This window comes from Mustelus asterias, chromosome 15 (assembly GCF_964213995.1).
Source record: "Mustelus asterias chromosome 15, sMusAst1.hap1.1, whole genome shotgun sequence".
Taxonomy (NCBI): domain Eukaryota; kingdom Metazoa; phylum Chordata; class Chondrichthyes; order Carcharhiniformes; family Triakidae; genus Mustelus; species Mustelus asterias.
Genome location: NC_135815.1, coordinates 26,071,252 through 26,093,781, shown reverse-complemented (window position 1 = coordinate 26,093,781; position 22,530 = coordinate 26,071,252). Strand labels below are relative to the sequence as shown.

The window sequence follows — 22,530 nt, the reverse complement described above, 5'->3', positions numbered from 1 at the left end:
TTTAGGAGAATAGAAACAAGAATTATCCCTCTTAATAGTAAATGATCGTCAAAGATGGGTGCTGCAAATATTTTTGTAAATGGATGGAGAAGCAGCCCAATTGGACATTAGCTTAGTTCTTGCAATCAGGATTGAAATATTTTGATGTTTTACACCTATCACACCAAGATTCACGTAACAAATTCCATTAGCGCTTTGAGTGCCACCTTAGATAATAAGAATATTACCAAATTAATTATGGCTCTCATTTAAACTTTTTTTTAATAAAACCTTCTCACATAAATATACTTTAAATATGTAATAAAGAGCTAGTAAAGTATCCAAAACAAATCAAATAAACTGATCACAATAATAGTAAAAACATGTTCTTCCACAGTACAGTTAGCTCTATTATTAAAGAGAGTGGTCAATGAAACCAAAGATTGAGGTCAACTCATAAATGCACTTCAGGATGGCCCTAATAATGACGATGCACAGAAGGAATAAAAATCCATCATTGTGTGGTAACGATATATCTATTTCCCTCAGCGAGGCAAACTACAAAATTCTCACAAAATTATTTTGGATAATAAATGAATTTCATAGAATACTACAGTGCAGAAGGAGGCCATTCGGCCCACCGAGTCTGCACCAACCACAATCCCACCCAGGCCCTATTCCCGTAACCCCACATATTTACGCTGCTAATCCCCTGACTAGGCTCAATTTAGCGTGGCCAATCAACCTAACCCGCACATCTTTGGACCATGGGAGGAAACAGGAGCACCCAGAGGAAACCCACGCAGACACGGGGAGAATGTGCAAACTCCACACAGACAGTGGCCCAAGGCTGGAATTCAACCTGGGTCCCTGGCACTGTGAAGCAGCAGTGCTAACCACTGTGCCACCGTGCCGCCCCAATCAACATTGTTTGACCAATCAACACTAAGTTAGGTCTTTATGTGTTGCAAATGCTTTCACATTGGGCCTTAAATGGCATCATGTTTACACAATAAACTTGTTCGTGATTTTTATAGGTCTTAGAAATTAATTTAGATGTCATTCTCAACTCTGAAGGTAGCATGGTTCTTGGCAAAGAAATATTGATCCATTCCGAAGATCTAATACACCCTCCAGGTCAGGCACCCATTTTATAGATCAAATTCAAATATCACATGTATAGTGACCCAAATACAATATCCCAGATTTCACTGCCACCAAGACCATACAGAACTTGAAGTGTGCAATACTGTTATACCACTACATTCAACTGGGTACATAGAATATATGAATGGTACAAAATATGCATCTGCACCAACCTATGAAACTATTTTTCCTTCATTGAATGAGCACACATGCCACCCATAGCTTTGATTATTCTGCTCCCTAGGAGTCCAGGATATGCACCAAAATTTTATAAAACATAAATATGTGTCAGACAACTGGTAGTACAAGAGAATATAATTTGAGCAGGGATTACTGTGTAAGTGTTTAAGGTTAGTTTGCTAATGTTGGGCATCTTAACCAAACTGATTGCCTATCCACAAACTTACTGTAGCTTTCATGTTTCCAAATGAAGAACTCAAGAATTGGGTTTGTAAGTGATTAACCTTACCATCAAGAATTGATGCTGTGGTAATGCGATTAATGGTTTCCTCTTGGTTTAGTTTAATTTAAATTATGTGAATAATGAAGCTGTTAGCCACAGAGTCCATATCCTAATATGCTACTGATGTGATATGTCTCTGCAACTTCGAGGTGGCAGTATAACAATGGGAGCTCGAGGCAAGTGGCAGCACAGCTTTGAGGATTTGGAATGAGATATTTAATAACACAGCACTGGATTGAATTAAGTATTGACAAAAGTTTGATTCCTGCAGGTTATGTAAAATAAATTTAAGGAACATCTGATGGCATGGATTGAGAATTGGTTAGCAGACAGGAAACAAAGTGTAGGAATAAACAGATCTTTTTGGGAGTGGCAGGCAGTGACTAGTGGGATACAGGGATCAGTGTTTGGGCCCCTGCTATCCACAATATGCACACATCAATGATTTGGATGAGGGAACCAAATATATTTCCAAGTTTGCTGAAGACACAAAATGAAGTGGGAACATAGAACATAACAGCGCAGTACAGGCCCTTCGGCCCTTGATGTTGCGCCGACTTGTGAAACCAATCTAAAGCCCATCTAACCTACACTATTCCAATATCATCCATATGTTTATCCAATGACCATTTAAATGCCCTTAATGTTGGCGAGTCCACTACTGTTGCAGGCAGGGCATTCCACGCCCTTACCACTCTCTGAGTGAAGAACCTACCTCTGACATCTGTCCCATATCTATCACCCTTCAATTTAAAGCTATGTCCCCTCGTGCCAGCCATCACCATCCGAGGAAAATGGCTCTCACTGTCCACCCTATCTAATCCTCTGATCATCTTATATGCCTCTATTAAGTCACCTCTTGACGTTCTTCTCTCTAATGAAAACAGCCTCAAGTCCCTCAGCCTTTCCTCATAAGACCTTCCCACCATACCAGGCAACATCCTAGTAAATCTCCTCTGCACCCTTTCCAATGCTTCCACATCCTTCCTATAATGCGGTGACCAGAACTGTACGCAATACTCCAAGTGCGGCTGCACCAGAGTTTTGTACAGCTGCAACATGACCTCATGGCTCTGAAACTCAATCCCTCTACCAATAGAAGCTAACACACCATACGCCTTCTTAACAACCCTATCAACCTGGGTGCCAACTTTCAGGGATCTATGCACATGGACACCGAGATCTCTCTGCTCATCCACACTACCAAGTATCTTACCATTAGCCCAGTACTCTGTATTCCTGTTACTCCCTCCAAAGTGAATCACCTCACACTTTTCCGCATTAAACTCCATTTGCCATCTCTCAGCCCAGCTCTGCAGCTTATCTATGTCCCTCTGTAACCTGCAACATCCTTCCACACTGTCCACAACTCCACCGACTTTAGTGTCATCCGCAAATTTACTAACCCATCCTTCTACGCCCTCATCCAGGTCATTTATAAAAATGACAAACAGCAGTGGCCCCAAAACAGATCTTTGCGGTACACTACTAGTAACTGAACTCCAGGATGAACATTTCCCATCAACCACCGCCCTCTGTCTTCTTACAGCTAGCCAATTCCTGATCCAAACCGCTAAATCACCATCAATCCCATGCCTCCGTATCTTCTACAATAGCTTACCGTGGGGAATCTTATCAAACGCTTTACTGAAATCCATATACACCACATCAACTGCTTTACCCTTATCCACCTCTTTGGTCACCTTCTCAAAGAACTCAATAAGGTTCGTGAGACACGACGTACCCTTCACAAAACCGGGTTGACTATCCCTAATCAAATTATTCCTTTCTAGATGATTATAAATCCTATCTCTTATAATCCTTTCCAAAACTTTGCCCACAACAGAAGTAAGGCTCATTGGTCTATAATTACCAGGGTTGTCTCTACTCCCCTTCTTGAACCAGGGGACAACATTTGCTATCCTCCAGTCTTCTGGCACTATTCCTGTAGACAATGACAACATAAAGATCAAAGCCAAAGGCTCTGCAATCTCCTCCCTAGCCTCCCAGAGAATCCTAGGATAAACCCCATCCAGCCCAGGGGACTTATCTATTTTCACACTTTCCAAAATTGCTAACACCTCCTCCTTATGAACCTCAATCCCGTCTAGTCTAATAGCCTGTATCTCAGTATTCTCCTCGACAACATTGTCTTTTTCCTGTGTGAATACCGACGAAAAATATTAATTTAGCGCCTCTCCTATCTCTTCGGACTCCACGCACAACTTCCCACTACTGACCTTGACTGGCCCTAATCTTACCCTAGTCATTCTTTTACTCCTGACATACCTATAGAAAGCTTTAAGGTTTTCCTTGATCCTACCTGCCAAAGACTTCTCATGTCCCCTCCTGGCTCCTCTTAGCTCTCTCTTTAGGTCCTTCCTGGCTAACTTGTAACTCTCAAGCGCCCTAACTGAGCCTCCACATCTCATCTTTACATAAGTCTCCTTCTTCCTCTTCACAAGAGATTCAACTTCTTTAGTAAACCATGGTTCCCTCGCTTGACCACTTCCTCCCTGCCTGACAGGTACACACTTATCAAGGACACGCAGTAGCTGTTCCTTGAACAAGCTCCACATTCAATTGTGCCCATCCTCTGCAGTTTCCTTCCACATCCTATGCATCCTAAATCTCGCCTCATCGCATCATAATTTCCTTTCCCCCAGCTATAACTCTTGCCCTGCAGTATATACCTATCCCTTTCCATCGCTAAAGTAAACGTAATCGAATTGTGGTCACTATCACCAAAGTGTTCACCTACCTCCAAATCTAACACCTGGCCTGGTTCATTACCCAGTACCAAATCCAATGTGGCCTCGCCTCTTGTTGGCCTATCTACATACTGTGTCAGGAAACCCTCCTGCACACATTGGACAAAAACTGACCCATCTAAAGTACTCGAACTATAGCTTTTCCAGTCAATATTTGTAAAGTTAAAGTTCCCCATAACAACTACCCTGTTACTTTCGCTCCTATCCAGTATCATCTTTGCAATCCTTTCCTCTCCATCTCTGGAACTTTTCGGAGACCTATAGAAAACTCCCAACAGGGTGACCTCTCCTTTCCTGTTTCTAACCTCAGCCCATACTACCTCAGTAGACGAGTCCTCATCAAACGTCCTTTCTGCCACCGTAATACTGTCCTTGACTAACAATGCCACACCTCCCCCTCTTTTACCACCTTCCCTGATCTTACTGAAACACCTAAACCCCAGAACCTGCATCAACCATTCCTGTCCCTGCTCTATCCATGTCTCCGAAATGGCCACAACATTGAAGTCCCAGGTACCAACCCATGCTGCAAGTTCACCCACTTTTTTCCGGATGCTCCTAGCGTTTAAGTAGACACACTTCAAACCACCTTCCTGCCTGCCGGTACATTCCTGCGACCTTGAAACCTTATTCATGACCTCACCACTCACATCCTCCTGTACACTGGAGCAACAATCCAGGTTCCCATCCCCCTGCTGAATTAGTTTAAACCCTCCCGAAGAGCATTGGCAAATTTCCCCCCCAGGATATTGGTGCCCCTCTGGTTCAGGTGTAGACCATCCCGTTTGTAGAGGTCCCACCTACCCCAGAGTGACCCCCAATTATCCAGGTATCTGAATCCCTCCCTCCTGCACCATCCCTGTAGCCACGTGTTCAACTGCTCTCTCTCCCTATTCCTCTCCTCACTAGCACGTGGCACGGGTAACAAACCAGAGATAACAACTCTGTTTGTTCTAGCTCTAAGCTTCCACCCTAACTCCCTGAATTTCTGCCTTACATCCCCATCCCTTTTCCTACCTATGTCTTTGGTGCCTATGTGGACCACGACTTGGGGTTGGTCCCCCTCCCCCTTAAGGATCCCGAAAACACGATCCAAGACATCGTGGACCCTGGCATCTGGGAGGCAACACACCAACCGCGAGTCTCGTTCCCACAGAATCTCCTATCTGTCCCCCTAACTATGGAGTCCCCAATGACGAATGCTCTACTCCTCCCCCCTTTCCCTTATGAGCAACAGGGGCAGACTCTGTGCCAGAGACCTGTACCCCATGGCTTACCCCTGGTAAGTCGCCCCCCCCAACAGTATCCAAAACGGTATACTTGTTATACAGAGGAACAGCCACAGGGGATCGCTGCACTGACTGCTTCTTACCCCTTCTAACAGGCACCCAAGTATCTTCATTTCTAGGAGTAACTACCTCCCTGTAGCTTTTATTTATAACTGTCTCTGCCTCCCGAATGATCCGGAGTTCATCCAGTTCCAGCTCCAGATCCCTAACACGGTCTTCAAGGAGCTGGAATTGGGTGCACTTCCTGCGAGTGGTGAGGACGTAAAGAGGCTTCAAGGTAATTTAAACAAATTGAGTGAGTGGGCAAATGCTTGGCAGCTGCAGTATAATGTGGGTAAGTGTGAAGTTATCCACTTCGGTAGGAAAAACAGAATATTATTTAAATAGTGATAGGTTTTGAAATGTTGATGCATGAAGGGACCTAGATGACCATGTACACCAGTCACTGAAAGTAGGTACAGTACATGATTTGAAAAGCAGATCGTAGGCTGGCCTTCCCTGCAAGAAGATTTGAGTACAGGAGCAAGAATGTCTTACTGCAGCTGTACAGGGCCTTGATGAGACCACACCTGGAGTATTATGTGCAGTTTTGGTCTCCTTACATAACGCATAGAGGGAGTGCAGCTTCACCACACTGATTCTTGGGATGGCAGGACTGTGGTCTGAGGAAAGATTGGGTCAACTAGGCATGTATTCACTCAAGTTTAGAAGAATGAGAGGGGATCTCATTGAAATGTGATTTATATAAACTGTTTGTGATTTATATAAACTGTTTGTGATTTATATAAACGATCTGGAAGGTGTAACTGGGGTGATCAGTAAGTTTGCGGACGACACAAAATTGGCAGGACTTGCAGATAGTGAGGAGCATTGTCAGAGGCTACAGAAGGATATAGATAGGCTGGAAATTTGGGCAAAGAAATGGCAGATGGAGTTCAATCCTGATAAATGCGAAGTGATGCATTTTGGTAGAAATAATGTAGGGAGGAGCTATACGATAAATGGCAGAACCATAAAGGGTGTAGATACGCAGAGGGACCTGGGTGTGCAAGTCCACAGATCCTTGAAGGTGACGTCACAGGTGGAGAAGGTGGTGAAGAAGGCATATGGCATGCTTGCCTTTATAGGTCGGGGCATAGAGTATAAAAGTTGGGGTCTGATGTTGCAGCTGTATAGAACGTTGGTTCGTCCGCATTTGGAATACTGCGTCCAGTTCTGGTCGCCACACTACCAGAAGGACGTGGAGTCTTTGGAGAGAGTACAGAGGAGGTTTACCAGGATGTTGCCTGGTATGGAGGGGCTTAGTTATGAGGAGAGATTGGGTAAACTGGGGTTGTTCTCCCTGGAAAGACGGAGGATGAGGGGAGACTTAATAGAGGTGTATAAAATTATGAAAGGCATAGATAGGGTGAACGGTGGGAAGCTTTTCCCCAGGTTGGCGGTGACGTTCACGAGGGGTCATAGGTTCAAGGTGAAGGGGGGGAGGTTTAACACAGATATCAGAAGGACATATTTTACACAGAGGGTGGTGGGGGCCTGGAATGCGCTGCCAGGCAAGGTGGTGGAGGTGGACACACTGGGAACGTTTAAGACTTATCTAGATAGCCACATGAACGGAGTGGGAATGGAGGGATACAAAAGAATGGTCTAGTTTGGACCAGGGAGCGGCACGGGCTTGGAGGGCCGATGGGCCTGTTCCTGTGCTGTATTGTTCTTTGTTCTTGAAACGCATAAAATTCTGACTGGACAGACTGGGGATAGGGATGATGTTCCCTCTGGTTGGGGATTCTAGAACAAGGGATCACACTCTCAGGATACACGGTAGACCACTTAGAACTGAGGTGAGGAGTGGCGGAGTGCCGCAGTGGTTAGCACTGCTGCCTCACAGCACCAGGGACTCAGGTTCAATTCCAGCTTTGGGTAACTGTGTGGAGTTTCCACATTCTCCCCGTGTCTGCAAGTGTTGTTCCAGGTGCTCTGGTTGCCCCCCAGAGTCCAAAGATGTTCTGCAACAGAAAATGGTCATGCTAAATTGGCCCTTAGTGTAGGTCAGGGGGATTAGCAGGGTGAATGTGTCGGCTTACGGGGGTAGGGCGTGGTGTAAGCCTGGGTATGATGCTTTCGGAGAGTCGGTGCAAACTTGATGGGCCAAATGGCCTACTTCTACACTGTAGAGATTCTATGAAACTTCTTCATTAGAGAGGGTGGTGGACCTGTGGAATTCTCCACTGCAGAAGGCTATAGAGGCCAAGACACTGACTATACTTAAGAATGAAAGAATTCTAGATAGATCAAGGGCATGAGGAGACAACAGGAGTATGGTATTGAAGTCATATTGAATGGCAGATCAGATTCAAGGGGCTGAATGGCCCACCCCTGCTCCTATTTTCTATGTTTCTATGATCAAAATAGAAACATGAATTTGAGGATGCATACCTTTGTACTAACTCTGCTGGGATGTGGCAAGAACAATACAGTAACAAGTGTTTGTGATCGCCTTTCATAGGTACATAAGTCATTGAAGGTGTCAGAGTAGGTCGCAAAAGCAGTTAATAAGACAGATGGGATCCTGGGCTTTATAAACAGACACACAGGGACCAAAAGCCAAGACATTATGATGAATCTTTATACAACTTTGTTTTGGACTCAACTGGAGTATTGTGTGCAAAATCTGTGCATTCCACTTTTAGAAGGCTGTGGTGACTTTAAAAAAGGGTGGTTCCAGGGATGAGATGTTATATGCATAGACTGGAGGAGCTGGGTTGTTCTACTTAGCTGAGGTTGAGAGGCGATATGATAGAAATGTTCAAAATCACGATAGGTCCAGACAGAGTAGGTAGAGAGAGAAACATTTCTCATTGGCAGACGGATCAAGAGCCTGATGGTGCTGATTTAAGGAAATTGGCAAAAGAACCAATGGGGACAGGAGGAAAAACATAGCAAGAGTTAGGATCTGAGATGCACTGTCTGAAGCAGAAACAATTGGGCCTTTCAAAAGGGCATTAAGTAATGGCCTGAAAAGAAAATAATTATGGGGCTGTGATGAGGGGAAGGAAGGGAGAGTGGGCTGGTTAGTTGAGTTGCTCTTGCAGAGAGCTAACATGTCGCGAAAGGGTAAATGGCCTCCTCCTCTGGTGTAAGTCAAGTTCTATAAGTCAAGTTTTTTAAAAATTGCTAGGAGAAATGTATTTGCTCCACATTTACCCTCCAAACAACCTAACTTTATGCAATTAGCCAGAATTGGACAAACCTCTAACACTCCTCCCTATCACTCCCACCATATTGTATTTCACAACTATAGCAGGCAGTCAACAGCTGGAAACTGCTGGAGGAGGGGTGCAACAGACCGAGATCCACCAATATTAGCTTCAATAAGCGTCAAAGCAACAATTGTTCAAAAGATTCAAAATTGCAACAAACTGTACCTTGTTCAGACTCTAGGTCCATAAACAACCTTTAGAAGGAGGAAACGGTAAGTTTTGCAAGTTTAGGGGGTTTAAAACGAGAGAGGCAAAGTAACAGCAAGACGTTACTCAGTATTTTCTGGCCCATTTTGAAGCACAGGGTCTCTCACAGTTCAGTACATGTTTGTGATATTCTCACTGAGATGGGCCGAAACCCAGCCTAGTTCCTATCTTAAGGATTTAACTCTACAACACGAGTACTTTCATAAGGTTGGTGGCATAAATAGGGGCGTTCGAACTGGAGGAGTTAATGGTAATTACAGGAGATTAAAGTCACATGTTTATGGTAATTTGTATTCACCACTGAAGTATGAATAAAGACATTTCAAACAGATTAGGAAAAGTATTGGAAACAAGAAAACACGGCAGATGCTGCACACAGGAAAATAAACTGTTTGCCTATTAGTCCCGAAACACAGTCAATTTACAGAGCAACATCTCTGCTGAGAAGGAAAAGAGAAGAAACAGTTCATTGTCCACGATGCAGGTTTCCGTGGTGAGGTAGAGTGTGATATATTACAATAACAAAGGGCTCTGAAATCTACTAAGGTAGGTGGTCGCTGAATGTGGAAAACCCTATGTGCACATGTGAGGTTTGCCAATCAATATAAAAAAATGAATAGGAAAACTTAAAATTCATTTCCTGTTTCCTTCAAAAAGAATTGTAACAAATCTGCTTGAATAAAAAGTTTAAGAGTTCCTTTGTAGTTTCACTCATAGAAAGGAAAAATACCCCACCTGAATTTTAGCAATTTCAAATTAAAAATTCTTACTCAAAGCAAATTGCTTATTTTTTTCCTTCAAAGATTCTAACAGTTTTGAGTTCATGACACCAACAATAAATTTAAGTTTTCCTGTCTGAGTCATTGGGTCCTCTTTTAAATAAAGTGGAATACTTTGGTCACACATTTAGGAGCATCAAAAGCTCAAAATGATCATCAGGATCCAAACATTTTTGTACAAATGCAAAGATGTTGCCACCAGAGGTTGGGAAAGAGGATCTGGGAAATCCTTTGGTTATATTGGGCATATTTCAAAAGTCACATAAATTTTGTTGACCTAACAGGTACTGGGGATTCTACATAGTGCACGAAATCTATTTCCTCTTCACTTAACAAACAATATATACAGCAAAATATAAATTTAGGTCCATCCCCCCCTCTCCCCCCCCCCCCCCCCCCAAAATATTTAGAGATGAGGTAAAGGCGATAACTACTCTGAAACTGAGCCATAGGAGCGGTTAGCCTGCTGAGTGTTTTCAGGTATATTTCCTGGTCTGTACTGAATGAGCTGATATCTCAGTTGGTAGAAGCAGACTCGAGAAGAAAAATCAGCTAGCTCATGGTCAAGTTGTTTTAAACCAGAAACCTAACAAAGGTTGATCAATAGCTTTGAAAAGCTAACAGGTGAAAGCAGTCTGGAAATTGGACTTATGATACTGAAAGTTCAGTGGCCCTGGGCTTATCATAATTAAGGCTGTAGGATAAATCCAACACTGTCATTTGCGGAACAAGTGGCATAATTTGAAAGAATTATTGCATATTCCCTACTAAGATATTGTAGGTTCTTATTAAAAAGTTTGATACTCTAATGTTCCTAAAGCCAATTGATAATCATCACCAGACATCCCAAAGTGTTTTTACAAGTGTAGTTAGTCGCCGTTATAATGTAGTAATACCGTGGCCAACTTCCCACAAGCAGCGATGTGTATAATGATCAGATAATTTGTTCTGTGATGTTGATTTGTTCACAGGAAGTTTCATTAGTGAGAGTATGGTGAATGAGCAAGAAAGTGGAGTGAGGTCACGCTGAGATCAGCCATGATCGTATTAAACGATGGAGCAGGCTTGAGGGGCTAAGTCACCTACTCCTGCTCCTAGTTCTTATGTTCTTAAGAAATGGGCATCACTGGCTGTATTCCCCATTCATAATTGTCCCAAGAAGGTGGCGGTGAGCTGCCTTCTTGAACTGCTGCAATCCATGTGATGTAGAAATACCCAGAGTGCTGTTAGAAAGGGAGTTACAGGATTGTGACCCAGTGACAGTGAAGGAAGAGTGATATAGTTCCAAGTCGGGATGATTTGATTTTGATTTGATTTGACTTATTATTGTCACATGCATTAGTATACAGTGAAAAGTATTATTTCTTGCGTGCTATACAAAGCACAATGCTCAAAGAAGGAAAGGTGAGGGTGCAGAATGTAGTGTTACAGTCATAGCTAAGGTGTAGGGAAAGATCAACTTAATATGAGGTAGGTCCATTCAAAAGTCTGATGGTAGGAGGAAGAAGCTGTTCTCGAGTCGGTTGGGATGTGACCTCAGATTTTTGTATGTTTTTGCCAATGGAAGAAGCTGGAAAAGAGTATGTCCAGGATGGGTGGGGTCTTTGATTATACTGGCTGCTTTTCTGAGGCCGCGGGAAGTGTAGATAGAGTTAATGGATGGGAGGCTGGCTTGCGTGATGAACTGGGCTTCGTTCACGACCCTTTGTAGTTTATTGCAGTCTTGTTCAGTGCAGGAGCCATACCAAGCTGTGATACAACCAGAAAGGATGCTTTCTATGGTGCATCTGTAAACGTTAGTGAGAGTCGTAGCGGACATGCTGAATTTCCTTAGTCTTCTGAGGTGTTGGTGGGCTTTAGTCTTCTGAGGTGTTGGTGGGCTTTCTTAACTATCGCGTCAGCGTGGAGGAACCAGGATAGGTTGGTGATCTGGACACCAAGAAACTTGAAGCTCTCGACCATTTTCACTTCATCCCCATTGATGTAGACAGAGTACGCTTCCTGAAGATGATGACTATCTCTTTCATTGATGGGGTGCGTCTTGGAAGGCAGCTTGCAGATGGTGGTGCTCCCATGCATCCGAATTGATTCCAGAGATGAGAGGTTTGACTTATGAAGAGAGATTGGGCAGTTTAGCCCTATACTCCCTGGAGTTTAGAAAAATAAAGAGATCTAATTGAGGTGTAGCAGATTGTTAGGGAAATTTCAAATAATCAGAGATTTAAGACACTGATAAAACAACTAACACTAAGTGAAATGACTCCAGATCAGATTTACAGGGGTATTGTCTGCATAAAGACACATATACCCACAGTAAGACATCTAAAAAAGAAAGAGATTTGAACAAGTATTTCTGATTTAAACATGTATTTTGGATTTTAAAAGGTATTTTTAAAGTAATCTGTACACTTTAGCCAAAGGCAGGCTGCCCTGGAGCATGATGGGAAGAAGACTGGGTGAGACGAACCACATTCTTTGGAACAATGAAACCACAGAATGTGTATATTCTTATCAGCATAAGGACGGACAGTATGGGTTCCCAAAGCCATAGTATGAATAGAGCTGTTCATTTTGTACTGATAAGACAGTGCTTCTCAGACATGGGAATATCAACTGTCTGGGTCGACCATTGACGTAATTGAGGGTTGGTGAGAACAGTACCTTTGAACTCTACAGCTAAGCATCAGGGGTTACTAAGCGATGGGGGGTGGCGGGGGGGGGGGGGCGGGGGGGGGGGGGGGGGGGGAGCGGGGGGGAGAGTAGTATCCGGATTCTACAAATCAATGAAATCCCATGATGTGAGGGGATAGAATGTAATTGGCTAAGGTATATTTCAACTGTTAACAGTGATTGATTTGTACTAATGATGACTGGTTCATAACTAATGGGAAGGTGAGAAAAGAGAACTTGAAAATGTATAATGGTCCTGCCTGATGTACTGTAACTCTGGGAGTGGTATTGGGATGCTCAGGAACTTCTCTTTAGAGAGATGTTGGACTGCCTAATGCTATCTCCACCAGCGATCGTTGGTCAAATAAAGATACGTCTTTAACCAGGATACTGATTTCACGAGTATTAGCTGAAGCCTTTGGCAATAAGTCTCTGAAAAATCCTGCAACACAGATGACGAGGGGGATTGACAGGGTAGACATGGAGAGGATATTTCCCCTTGTATGGCAATCTAGAACAAGACGTCATAATTTTAGGATAAGGGGTGGCAGGTTTAAAACAGAGATGAGGAGAAATTACTTCGCTCAAAGCGTTTTGAGTCTGTGGAATTCACTATCCGAGAGCCTGGTGGATGCCGGGTCTTTGAATAAACTTAAGGAAGAGGTATACAGATTTTTAATTAGTAAGGGTTTGAAGGACTATGGTGAATGGGCAGAAAAGTGGAGTTGAGGCTTAGATGAGATTGTTTTAATGACACAGCAGGCTCATGGGGGTTTATTGCCTGCTCTTGCTCCTAGTTCTAATGGTTCTTATGATTATGATCTGGTGCCCTTATCCATCCAGGTGGTACAGGTCTCAGGTTTGAAAGATTGAGATATAAATATTAGCCAGGACACAAATAAATAACTTTTTTTTTTAAATGGTGCCATGAGTTCTTTTATGCCCACCTCATAGAGCAGCCAGGCTCTAGTTTGACAATTCATCCCCAGTACTGCACCGGACTGTCAGCCTGATCTTTGTGCTCAAGTCCTAGAATGGTCATTGAACCTACAACCTTCTCATTCAGAGACAACCAACTAAAACACGACTGACACCTAATCATTAAAAAAAAATTGTTGCGATAAAGACATTGAGAATTCTTCTCTTTCCTCCCACACAATTTGTGCCGCAAATTCTCTCTCTTCGATTTCATGGTTGAATTTTCCTTCTTTCCATTAACCGCTTCTTCATTCCCCATCAGATAAGGATGGTGCCACCATCCTTTCCCAGAGTACATTGGCCTTTTCATCCTCCCTTCAATTGATTTGATAATAAACTGCAGCATCCAGTTAATTTTCTTTATTGTTGCTGCACGGTTTGAATATTGCAATGAACAACTTGGATCTCTTTCAAATTCCGCTTGGCAAGCTTTCCCTAATCCAAGGAGTATTCCTGGATTTTACTTCTAACTTGGGTGGTGACCATCACAAAATGTTTGAGAGGTTTATCACAATGAACAAAAATCTGCCTCACAGCTTCTGCTTTTATGTTTCTCTCTAAAATAAGGTTCACTTAACAATAAAAATCCAATCTTTTTGATAGAGACATACTAAGGGGTGGTAATTGGAGCTTGTTGCACCTGTTTTATCAGCATTCTTTAAAAGGAGGAAAGTCTTGCATCCCACACCCAAGGGTTGCCTGAAAATTTGCCACCCCACTTCCAGGTCAAACTATTTGCATGCATCTTGCCCATTACAAAATTAATTAAGGGACATTTTTTATTATTTCATTCAATGTGAACATTGCTGGTTAGGGCAACATTTGTTGCTCATTCTTAACTGCCATGGAAAAGGTGGTGAGCACCTTCTTAAAATCCTGCTGTCCATCTGGTGCAAGTATATCTACAGTGCTGTTAGGAAAGATGTTATAGGATTTCGACACCACAACAATGGGCGGAATTTTTCAAGAAAAATTGTAAGTGTCCAGCTAGCGTGAAAATTGGAGAGTTGCAGATCCATATTTTTGAGCAAGTGTTTAGTCCCAATCCTATGCACTTAGTGCATGAAAAACTGGGCTAGACTGCCTCGAGCTACTAGAGGCAGTGGGCGGGCTTGAAGGGCAGCAGGGGGAGCTATTGCGCATGTGCAGACCTCTGTGCTCGCACGTGCACAATTGCAACAGCGGAGGGCTGACAGAGAGAGACGTCTGTTGCAGCCAGCCTAAGCCCAGAGCCCCCCCCCCACCCCCCCTCCCCCCCCACTATCACGGGGACCTGCAGCCGATCGCGAGCGCCAGACCACCCTAAAATATAGCCCCCTCTGCCCCCTCCCACCTGACTTATTGCACCACCCCCCTCATTGATCACAGTTAGAGAGTGGCAGCAGGCCCCCCTCCCCCGACCGATCACATGCATAGTGGCAGCGGCCGCCCCCCCCCCCCCCTCCTGCAGAGTGCGTAACAGGTCCCCTGTCCCCATACCGATATCCAGCAGAGCGACATCAGATCCCCCTCCCTCCCCAATCGGACCGTCCCCTCCAGGCCCCGCCCTCACAGCTCTGCCCCCTCCAGGACCCCCACCTGGGGAGGGGGGGGGCGCCAATAAAATCATGGCCATAACTTCTAGTGAGAATGATGTGTGTATTGGAGAGAATGGTGTTGTCATCATGCATCTGCTGCCTTATTCTTGCAGGTGGTAGAGGTTGCAGATTTGGAAGGTGCTGTCAAGTTGCTGTTGTGTGTCTTGTATATGGCACACACTACTGTCACTGTATCAGTGGAAGGAGTTGATGTTTAAGAAGGTAGATGGGGTGCCAATAAATTGGGCTGCTTTGTTTTGGATTATGTCGAACTTCTCAAGTGCTGTTGGAACTGGACTCATCCGGGCAAACTTGGGAATATTTAATCACACTCCTGATTTATGCCTTGTAGATGGAATAATACGCATTTTGGATCCTCTTAAGCAAATTGGATATTGCAGAGGGGAGCAGACTGAGCCTGTCTATTCCAGATTTTTCAATGGCTGCTGCATTCTGAGCAGTGACCAGAAAAGATGCTCTTCTGCCACTCTACTGCCAACCCTACCCAACACCATCATCATGCTACCAGAAAGCCTGGCCCTTTAATATTCACTTTTTTTCTCTAATCAATGAGCTGCTGACTGAGGAACAGCATACTCAGTTAACATTAAAGAGTCCCAGACGTGAGGTACACTGCATCCACAATAGCACCTGACTGGGGTGAGGTTGATGCAGTGACTACATCTGACTATCTAACTCCTATACATCAGACATCTGATATTAGGGAGATAGAAATATATTAATACTCTATCCTAAAGTACCTCATACAAAAAGTTGGCGGTAGTCTATCCTGGCTTTTTAATTAGATCTTACTATATATCTTCAATAAGCTATTTAAATTGTCAGAGGCTTGGCGCATCATCTCCAAAACAGCTTCATGGATGCTTAAGCCATCATCCATGACATCCAGTGGATATTTACTCAGCCTGCTGCATGCAGAAGTAATTGTTGATTTCCTCTTTTTACATGTTGGAGAGTCAAAGGAGTTAGAGGGTAGGTCTCAAACAAGCTTGTTCCAGCAGGAGCAGGAGTGGCCCCAAAAGTTATCAAAGGAACCCTATTTAAAACAATAGTCCAGCATTTTCTTCAGTCCCATAGCTTTTAGCATAGAAGGCATAATCATTTGATATTTTCCATGTTCCGCAGTGGGATAGCCAAACTGTTATGATTTATAATTTAAGTTTGCTGTTTGGTTTTGCTATTGTTACCTTATCCATTCACTGTTAATACAACATTTGTTCACCAGCTCATAGTCAAAGTCACGGTCTGAACGATTGCTTCACTACCTCTGTTCTTCATACAAGTATTTTAAAATGGTTAGGTCAGCAATATATGCTTGGGAGTAATCACCAGCCCATATCAGAATGAAATCCATCAGCTTTTGGATACATTTTTCATTCTGAAAAGCCAAACTGTAAACTCATATAGTCCTGGCAGTGCGATTACATCAGAGCGGAATTGATTCTCCACGCTAACTGGCAAATGCAATAAAATTTTGTTTACGAGCGCAGTTGCAAGCTATTTGCTGCCCTCAAGTTTCCAAGAATATTCTATTCAAAACTCATGTCATCCTTATCCTTCTGAGAGACCAATATTACCAGCAACTCATGTTATGTGACATGGGTATTATGCACAGGAGCATTAATTTTTATGCACTTATACTTATCTCATGTACAAACTATTTTGCATGGCCCAGTTGGCTCATAGAGAGTAGGCAAAACAGGTAGCAATTTCTTGCTGGGAGAATTGATGGATTAAAACAAGCCATTTGCAATAAACCAATAATTTCACTTTCCTTTTCTTCCTTCAGATAATAAACTTCCTTGTGAGAAATACATAGGTTTAAACATATTTAGGTAGTAGACCAAACATTTGCAATCATTGATTGTGTACTCCAACTACAGAATGAACTTCATAGTGCACTTCCACATAACATGTAGCCGAAAAATTTGTAACTTTCCTGCTTCACTGGTAGCAGCATCTGATAGACCAATATCTAAGAAGGTGGTTGTATGAGCTCCTTTTGGTGGTGTTGCACATTTTAGTTCCTGTGCAAGTTAAGGCACCCGTAATTTAACTGATTTATTCAACTCTCCTGACCGCACCTCTCTGATTAGTTAACGTTAACCATGTAATTAGCATTTATATAGTTCAGTTGCCAAGACCTGGAGAATTCTTGGAATGCTAGAGCTATACTTACTTGTCAGTACTTCATACAATAACGACTTGCATTTATACAAAGCCTTTATGTCGAAAAGTGTCCTAAAGTACCTCATGGAAGTGTAGTCAGACAAAAGTCTGCTAATTTGAGATGTTGTACAACAGTGAAGTTGTCAGTATGTATGAGGTCACATCAATGCTTATGTTATGACATGGATCTGGGTATCAGATCGAACACTTGGTCAAAACTGCACAACAGAGGTAAACAACTGAAAGCTCGATACTAGGCTATGTGAGCCATACTTTTGACTATAATGTTAAAAATCCTAGTACAACAGAAATATCAGAGAGGCCCACAAAGCTGGTTAGTGTGAAAATTGGTAATTGGCACATTGGTTGCAGGACATAGCCTTCTGAGGCTCTGATAAAAGTGCATTATTGAAGCAAAGTACACAGAACTTCATCCTGTTATCTGTGACCTGGGAGAGCTTGATGCAGACAATGGATAACAAAATCCAAAGAGGTTCGGTTCCCCACTGAAATCCCTCACTTTGCTAAGCACAATTAGAAAAGTGAAGTGAATAATAAGGAAATAAACAAAAGGTGTAACAAAATACTGAAAACTGAAGCTTTTTGACAAAAATAGCTTCCCCATCTTAAACTCAAGGTAGGCAACATAGACCTAAAAATTACACTTGCATTTAAACTCCACACTTAATTCTCAAATTTCTACCTGGTGCACTTTTAAAACAATTTCAAATGAACAAACACAAATAATTTCCTGCCATCCAAACACCTTTATTATTTTTGAGTTATTTACACACAGCCACCGACTGAGGAATAGAGACAACAAGGTTAAAGCTTATGGCAAGCAGGAAGGTTGAATATTTTTGCTGCTGTGTTATGCATTGCTCTTGTCATTGGTTTAATCAGACTCAATTGAAAAATTAATTTTTGCTATCGACATTTTTCTGATGTATTAAAAGTGTAACCATACTGAAATGCTCATATTTTACATTACTTACAAGGCCAACATTGCTCTACAACACAAAGCAAACTTCAGCACTGAGGAGTTGCAGACAAAGAAGATCAAATTTTAAAGAAATTAAAACTTGCAAAGGAACTTCCTTTGCTGTATTTTTTTTCAGCCTGTAAAACGCACAGATAGTTAAATGTTAGAACGACATACCTGAGTCACCAGAGTAGAATTGCCAATGAATATCCGTATTCTTTTGCCTTACCAGTAGTGTATTTCTGAGTGTATTCCATCAGTCATTTAAGAAAAACGCATGCCTTATTCCAAACCAAAAGTGGTAGGGGAACGAAGATATGTTGCCAAGTGGGGTATGAGCAAAGCTTTGTGTGGGGCAAAATATCACATATCTACTATAGATACCTCAGTTTTTGTGATTTTTTAAAAACACATTTAGTTGTAACAATAAAGCAGCATCAGGATGAATGACAGATTTTCTTTCATGAAACTAATGCAATGACTTTAAGAAGCTAATTTATGAGGCAACAACCTTTTTAAAATGAAGTATGGTCAAAACTCCAAGAGAATCTTCTCAGAAAATCCTTAGACATAAATGAGTGACAGGTACTTCATACATCACTCCAGCTGGACCTTAATCTTTCCACTGTTGAATTACTTTTTCAGCTTTCCAAATAATCACATGGTTATACAAAAAGGACCTACAAAGATGATTTTTTTTCTGCTTGCACACTTCTACTGTAATTCTGATTATGTCTCCAATACTGTTTTCTCATAAAGGACTGCAAAATATTTCCCAATTAAAAAGCGATGATATTTTTAAAATTGCTTTAAAACATTTTTTTAAAATATGGGATCTTTTTTACAGTCCTCGAATAGCTATATATTCATATCATGGAATATAAAATTAAACCAATTTAGATCATCACAAATATAGACCAGAAATAACATTATTACAAATGCACTTAAGATCATTTCAATCGTAACTGCACTCTTTTCTCAAGTAGAAACCTCCCGGAAGGTGAAATGACTTGGGATCATAAAGTCTATAGGGCAAGAGAGATTAAAAAGTAAGATCTGATTTAATAACAGAAGGTTTTATTTAAACGCACAGTGCGTTCTTTAATGAGATGGAGAGCCCAAAAATCATTGCAGATTATTTTTTTCTGCTCCCGAAAATGAGACAAATCGCAAGCAATGAAATTGCAAAGGTAAAAGACAAAACACAGGTGACACAGCTTACTGGGTGACAGGGATAGTGGGAGGAAAAGATTAACAATTTTGCATTGCATCTGGATTTCCTGAACAGAGAAATCGGGTAAATAAGAAATCCATACCTGCCCAGTAACTCCAAACACCTAAGCTTTGGGATTCTTAACTATAGCAGAGAACTTGAAGCACAATACTAAAGTTTGCTAATATTCAGTATTTAGGCTTCTGCAATCTCTTTGCTAGATCTACTGAAGGAAGGACAAGAAGGACAACCTTCACAATATTGAAATGCAAACTCATTGCGGGTCAGCAGGTATTTGTTCTTACAGCAATAAGGGGAGATGTCAATAGACTGAACTCCTCTTTGTTCCAAACTGTAAACACGTGAGGAAATTAACTTGAGAAGGGAAGAATTATAGTGCTTGCGCGCTAATCAAACCAAGTTAAAGTCCAGGGGTTTAATCTGATATGTTTTGTCAGAAAAAAATGTGAAGAAGAATTGTCGCCTCATAATCCATTTACATGGACAAAAATATGACTTTCTTCCGATTTCTAACTATAACTAACACAATCGGATGTGCAAAGGAAGTTTGGAGAGACTTCCTGTGATTCTTGCTCTTTTTTCCCTCCCGAACTGCTCTGTCAAGATCCAGAGCTTTCTGCTGTTGGAAACAGTGGTCTGGAAACCTGCATTCTGCCAATGACATATCCTGGAACACTCATGGATTGTACTACCATGCAGCCATGTGATCAGACTAAGTTAGCATGTTTAGGAGGTTCAATCTTTTCAGATTTCTGCTCCCTCCATTTTCATTCCTTCAACCTTGGGGACCAATGTATCATTTCTGCACAAAAATAAACTGATTTATTTTCATCAAAATGACCACTGTTCTTTTAAAGTTTTAATTTGTTCTTTGTCTCATTTATGGTACTTACAATAAATCTACAAAAGTTACTGGAGCTATTTACGATACTTATGGTAAATCTATGAAACATAAAAGTTGTGCAATGTTGCATCTGAGGAATCGGATGATCTCCTATGGGTTAGAATCAGTAGACTGGTCAGTATTTAAAAACTCTGTGACCAGCCTGAATGAGAATGCCACGACAGTAACTGACTTCATTAGAAAGTGTGTAGAAGATTGTATGCCAAAGAAGCAAATCCATGCGTTTCCCAATCGCAAACCATGGATGAACCGAGCTATCCACTGCTTGCTGAAATCCAGGTCTGAGGCATTCAAGTCAGGCAACCCTGACCTATACAACAAAACCAGATATGATCTAAGGAGATCCATCAAAGATGCCAAAAGACAGTACCGGACCAAGCTAGAATCCCAGGCTAGCCACATGGACTTCGACCGACTGCAAGGTCTGCAAGACATAACAGGCTACAAGATAAAGGCCGGTAAAATCGCCGGCTCCAATGCACCCCTCCCCAATGAGCTCAATGCATTCTATGCCTGTTTTGAGCAAGAAGTCAGCGAGAGCACACCATTCATCCCAGAAGCTTTGGTCGAACCTGTATCCGAGGTTACTACTGCAGACATCAGAGCAGCCTTCTCAAAAGTCAACCCACGGAAAGCAACTGGCCCAGATGGGTTACCCGGACAAGCACTCAGGTCCTGCATGGACCAGCTGGCGGGGGTATTTGCGGAAATCTTCAACTTCTCTTTACACCAATCTGAGGTCCCTACCTGCTTCAAGAAGATGACCATCATCCCGGTACCAAAGAAAAGCCAGGCAAGGTGCCTTAATAACTATCGTCCAGTGGCTCTGACATTTATCGTAATGAAGTGCTTCCAAAGCTAGTCACGGCATAAATCAATTCCTGCCTCCCAGACTGCCTAGATCCATTACAGTTCGCCTATCGCTGCAACAGGTCCATAGCAGACGCCATCTCCCTGGCCCTACACTCAATCCTGCAATACCTAGATAACAAATATAACAATGTCAAACTCCTATTCATAGTCTACAGCTCAGCCTTTAACACCATTACTCCTATGAGACTCATCTCCAAACTTCGTGGCCTGGAGCTCGGCTCCTCCCTCTGCAACTGGATCCTAGACTTCCTAACCCACAGATGGCAGTCAATAAGGATAGGCAACACACCTCCTCCATCATCATCCTCAGTACCGATGCTCTGCAAGGCTGTGTCCTCAGCCCCTTACTATACTCCTTATACACCTCTGACTGTATGGCCAAATTCCCCTCCAACTCGATTTTCAAGTTTGCTGATGACACCACTGTTGTGGATCAGATCTCAACAATGACGAGACACAGTACAGGAAAGGAATAGAGAATCTGGTGAACTGGTGTGACGACAATATTCTCTCCCTCAATGTCAACAAAACGAAGGAGATAGACATCGGCTTCAGGAAGCATAGTGGAGGGCATGGCCCTGTCTACATCAATGCGGATGGATTAGAAATGGTTGAGAGCGTCAAGGTTTTAGGTGTCCAGTTCACCAACAACCTGTCCTACTACCTCCAAGCTGACTCTATAGTTAAGAAAGCCCACCAACACCTCTACTTTCTCAGGAGGCTAAGGAAATTCGGCATGTCTGCTACAACTCTCATCAACTTCAACAAATGCACCATAGAAAGCATTCTTTCTGGTTGTATCCCAGCTTGGTATGGCTCCAGCTCATTCCAAGACCGCAAGAAACTACAAAGGATCGTGAACGAAGCCCAGACCATCACTCAAACCAGCCTCCCATCCATTGACTCCGTCTACACTTCCCGCTGCCTCGGAAAAGCAGCCAGCATAATCAAGGACCCCACACACCCCAGACATACTCTCTTCCACCTTCTTCCATCAGGGAAAAGATACAAAAGTCTGAGGACACGTACCAACCAACTCAAAAGCAGCTTCTTCGCTGCTGCCATCAGACTTTTGAATGGACCTACCTCGCATCATGTTGATCTTTCTCTACACTTTAGCTATGACTGTAACACTACATTCTTCACTCTCTCCTTTCCTTCCCTAAGTATGGTATACTTTGTCTGTATAGTGCGCCAGAAACAATACTTTTCCCTATATACAAATACG

General features: G+C 42.5%; 1 protein-coding gene and 1 pseudogene across 3 annotated transcripts in view; both read right to left on the bottom strand.

Moving 5' to 3' along the window:
• Positions 1 to 22,530, bottom strand: part of camkmt (calmodulin-lysine N-methyltransferase) — a 341,266-nt gene that overhangs the window by 213,259 nt on the left and 105,477 nt on the right. The gene's annotated exons all lie outside the window — the stretch shown is intronic.
• The window catches only part of LOC144504868 (uncharacterized), a 134,189-nt pseudogene that overhangs the window by 97,287 nt on the left and 14,372 nt on the right, over positions 1 to 22,530 (bottom strand).